This window comes from Pinus tabuliformis, chromosome 8, assembly GCF_031772625.1.
Source record: "Pinus tabuliformis cultivar Carrire ecotype Pingquan chromosome 8, CPIR1, whole genome shotgun sequence".
Taxonomy (NCBI): Eukaryota; Viridiplantae; Streptophyta; class Pinopsida; order Pinales; family Pinaceae; genus Pinus; species Pinus tabuliformis.
In genome coordinates, this window is record NC_142294.1 from 1,266,192,001 (window position 1) to 1,266,197,384 (window position 5,384).

Below are 5,384 nucleotides of genomic sequence, written 5' to 3' on the forward strand. Positions count from 1 at the left end.
TGTACATGACAAAAAGTTCTTTCAACACCAAAATGACCAGGCACAAGGGAGGTGTGGGCCTCCTAGATTACATGTACCCTTTCCCTTGTGGGTATGCATAATTTACCAAGGTTATACAACAGTTTCCCCTGCAAGTGATAGTTGTCCACCTCTGAACCATGGGTTAGTTTTTCATAAATCTCCTTAAAGTCATGATCGTTAGCATATTGTTCAGCATAACTTTCAAAAGATAACGAAGCATTATGAAAAATAACAGAAGCATAAATAGGAGGGTGAGATAGTATATCGGCCACTTTATTGCTAGTTCCCTTCTCATACTTTATTACCAGATGCAGCTACTGAACAAAACCTATCCACCTGAAATGACGAGATTGCTGCAACTTGGTTTGTGAATGAAGATACTTCAAGGGCTGATGATCCGTATAGATGATGGTCTCCTTTCCGATTAGGTAGTGTTTCCACTTTTTCACACTCTGGACCAAGGCCTATAACTCCTTGTCATAAGTGGGATAGTTTATCATAGCCTGAAAGAACTTTTCTGAATGGTAACATATCAGCTTCTTTTGCTGCATCAGTACAACTCCCATGGTGTATCTGCTGGCATCTGTCTGGATATCGAATGGCTGTTGGAGATCTGGTAAGGCTAAGACTGGTGCGGTGCTGATCTTTTATTTCAATGTTTCGAAGGACTTTTGCTACTTTCCTCCCCATTGAAAGACTTTCTTTACACTTGTCAATGTGTGTAAAGGTGCTACAATAATAGAGAAATTGGCAATAAATATCCTCCAATACTATACTGCACCCAAAAAGTTGCGAACCTTGGTTACACTAGTAGGCTTATGCCAATTTACAATTTCTTCAACTTTAGAAGGATCAATTTTTAATTGACCATGACCAACAATATGACCTAGATAAACCAAACAGGTTTTCCCAAACTCACACTTTGACAATTTTGCATAGATTTTTTCTTTTTTTCAATACAACAAGAACTTTCTTCACATGGCATACATGTTCATTCCAACTTTCACTAAAGACAAGAATATCATCTAGATATCCAAGAACAAATTCATCAATGAAAGGCCTAAAGAGATCATTCATGACCCTCATGAAAGTGGTTGAAGTGTTGCAATGTCTGAATGGCATCACCATCCATTCAAACAACCCCTATTTGGTCCTGAAGGCAGTTTTTCACACATCCTTCTTTGCAATTCGGACCTGGTGATAACCACTATGCAAATCCAATTTGGTGAAATAGGTATCATTCTCTAACTGATCTAATAAATCATCAATGCACGAAAGAGGGTAATGATTTTTCACCGTTATTTTGTTTAGTGCTCGGTAATCCACACAAATCGTCCATGTGCCATCTTTCTTCCGCATTAAGACAATCTGTTAGCCACATGGAGAAGTGCTCAGTCTGATGACCCCTTGGTTCAATAGTTCCTACACCTGTTTTTTGTCTCCTCCATCTCAATGGTTGACATCCTGTACATGCCAATATTTGGTAAAGCAGCATCATGTTGCAAATGGATCTCATGTTGGATTTCCCTCTTCAGAGGTAATCCACTTGGTTCTTGAAACATCTCATCATAGTTAGAAATTAATTCACATAATTCCATTTTAAGCACATGATCACAACCATGGAAAGCATCGGATAATTCTTCATCTTTCCCCCTTGCAACCATAAGCATGCAACCCTTACTGGAATTCACCAACCTCTTCATTTGTCATGTACTTACAAGGCTGGCATTGATTTTAGTTTGATGAGCCCTTACAATATATTCTACCCCATCATTTGTGATTTGGTATTTGTTTTCATGACAGAAGAAGATTTCTTTTTTATAATATAGATATGGACTCCCTAACACCATGCCATAGATATCCAGTGGTAGCACATCAAGTTTTACCTCATCCATTAACTTAGAAGTGATCACAAATTTAACCTTGCACTGCTTAGTTAAATTAAATTTTTCTTTATCATGTATCCATCCAAGTGGGTAAGGTTTTGGATGTGGTTTGGTTTCTAAGCCTAGCTTCTTTACGAAGGACTCTGAAATTAAATTTTCTTGGGATCTGGTATCAAATAGAGTTTCCACTTTTGTATGATTTATGACAACTCTAATATGAAATAACTTAATTCTCTTTCATTCATTAGGAAGAGACTCATCTATTGAACTAGTGTCTTCATGTGATTCAGAATTAACATGAGGTGTAAGAGTACCTTTTTTTTCCTACCACTATGATCATTGCTTCATCTCTAGAATCAGATCCAAGGTCTTGCTACACAATTGCCACTGTCTATTGCTTGTCTTTTCCTCCATACTTCTTTGGTCTCTTTTCCAGGTACAATTTCCAACAATGATTGTTGTCATGACATTCCTTTTTGCAGTGAGTACAATAAGGCCTTTCTACTTCATCTTTCTTGGTTGATGCTGTCCTCTTCTCCTTTCCTTTTCCTTTCACTTTGGGTTTTCCATTTGGAGGTTTGAAAGGTGGTTTATTGAAATGATCATCTCTTTCATTTTTGCCCCTGTTCTCAAGATGAATGGCCTTTACACTGGCCAAGTCAATATTAGTTGGTTCAAACAATAATAATGATTTTCTAATGTAAATATGTAATGATCCAATATACTTAGTTACTACTTCAGGTGAGTCAACTGCAATGCCCAAATTAAGTGCTTGTTTTCTAAACTCCTATGTAAAGCTTTGAACATCCTAAGCTCTACCTTGCTTTAAGTATTGCCAATCCGTTAAGGTTTTTTGCTTATAACCCAAGGGATACAATTGTTCCTTTAATGCAGAAATGAAACTAGGCCATGAGGAAAGAGGATTAACCACACTCTTACTGCTTTGCAATTTTCTATCCCACTACATGAGAGTGGTGCTACTCAGCCGAAGAGAGGCCAGCTGAATCTTTTCCTCGTTCTCTTTGATCTGTTGAATCTTGTAGTAGATTTCAATCCGCCTAATCCAATTATTAAGATTTTCCACATTACTTTCACTGTTAAACATGGGAAGATCAAATTTGACATCTAATTTAAAGAAAGGTTTCTTATATGCATCCCTTGAATTTATATGATGATGGTGATGAGAGGAAGAAGAACTTTCGCTTGTGGAAGGAGAAGGAGGGGGTTCTTCACCACCATTTCCATGCACTGAACCTTGTTCTTCTGCCTTTTTCCCTTCTAATTTCTCCAGCCTTGAAAGCAACTGACAGATATATTCTGCCATTCTATAGAAATTTTTGTGGAAATTGAGCTCCTCTTTATAACGAGCCTCTTCATCTTCCATATTTCTCCTTTGATGTGCATGCCCCGCTTTGGGATCGAAAGACATTAGTTTCCCTCTGCCTCTTCAGAGCTTGTTTCTTGTTAGCATACAAACATGCAATTCACATCTACAAAGACCTACTCTGATACCACTTGATCCAAGATCTTTTGCTTATAAATGTATTAAAGAATTACATGCATAAATTGTAGCTTAAACATAGAAATTTAATGTGCACATGAGAGAAGAGGAGAAACACATAAAAGCATGAAAGAAGAAAAGAGACTTGATAACGAAGTTCGTCCAATTTGGACTATGTCTCTAGGCCCTGCTCAATCAATGGGGAGGCCTTCCTTCATTAAGTGACCCGAGAAAGAAGAGAACAATCATCATTTACAAAAAGGAGTCTTATACCTCCATTCTAGAAAATGGCCAAGACATGGAGAACTCTGTTAGAGAAACAGAAGGCACCATTGAGTTCATGGCATTGAGAAATGTTGAAACCATATAAAATTTGTCGAAATTTGACAAAGTGAAAATCTAGCTCCCTGGAGAAATTGCTCAGATCATGGTTCTGCCACCTGCAAATTGACCTACCTCAAACTGCGTGTGGGATCCTCCCCCCGGTGCACTGTTTAAAAAGGTTCATTTAATGTTTTGAATGCGGATTCACCAAGAAGGTGGTTTGGTGCAATGGCAATAATAGAAAAGTTGTTGAGGAGAGGTCGGGGGATCAACTCCTGCCCCTCCCCTTTTTACCACATAATATTAATACATATTTTATTTGGGGGGTGGGTCCACCGGTGTCGATGGCCCGCTCCCCCCATTTCCGATGGCGCTATCATATATGGGTGAGGTGAAGGGGCGGCGGGGTTGACAACCCATGCCCCCACCATTATTATATGGTTTGTTGTGTATAGGTTCCAGGGTGACGGGGTCACGGCCTCCCACCTCACTTAATTTATATTGCTGTTACATGGTTCCGATGGGTGCTGGGGGCGGCAGGGTCATGGCCATCTGCCCCACTAATTTTTTTAATATTTTTATGTGGTAGTTCTAGGGGTGGTGGGGTCATGGCCACCTGCCCCATTTTTTTTATTAATATTTTGCAACCACTACCCCTTTGGGGATTTTCCAGAACCTTAGGCATTAGGAGAGAAATTAATGGACCCACAAATTCACCTGGAAAACTGGCCAGATTCTGGTGTCGGGTTCTTGCCAAATTGTGCCCTCCTTAAGCCTGCCACATGGGTAAGTCAAGCCACAACTTTGATTGCCTCTATCTTCCTCATCTGGACTTGGATTGGAATGTTGTTCACACTATTCAAATCAATGTATGAGCACTTCGATCTAATGTCAAGTTCATCGACTTTCTGCCACTTTGAATTCTGAGCCTTTTTCATGCCCCTGGTGTCTAGAGATCCACCTGGATCTTGGAAGCTTCCTTGAAAATTGGAATGATTCACTCCAAGGTCTCGAAAATTATGGATCTGGTTCTTCTTGAGCTTCAATTTCTCTTGGATTTACTCATATGTTAGTGAATTTGATCTTGTGAGTGAGGATTTGGTGATATCAAGTTGAGTTAGAGAGTTAAGGAGGTGGACAAGCCTCCCTATATTATTTGTTTCTTGTCTCCATCAAGCCCCTACATAGTAAATTCCTCAAAAATGCTTCTTTTTCCTACAATTTAATCACATTAGGCCACATACTATGAAAATCACCTTTTACTCTTCGCACTAATCATATTATGACTAAAAATGTGAATTAATGTGAGAAAAGGACAATTCTAAGGGCTGGAGGATAGCATAATGAACCTCAAAATATACCTATTAATGGGACCCATCATCACCCCCTGCTAAAGGTGTTTCTCATCCTTTGAGCAACTTAGTCATCTATATGAAGCTCATTCATGGAGCCGGAGGCCTCTCTGACATCCCAAGGAACCTCAAATTGTATGCCCTCCTATCAATAAAAAAATCTATTTTCCTCTATCTCTGTCCATAACTTTTGTTGCTCTACCTAGTTTCTTTCTTCTTATAAGCCCAATAAAAAGGGTGGACTGAGTTTGAGTCCTATCCATTTTATCTTTAGTCTTTGCATGATTCTTTTGTACAATG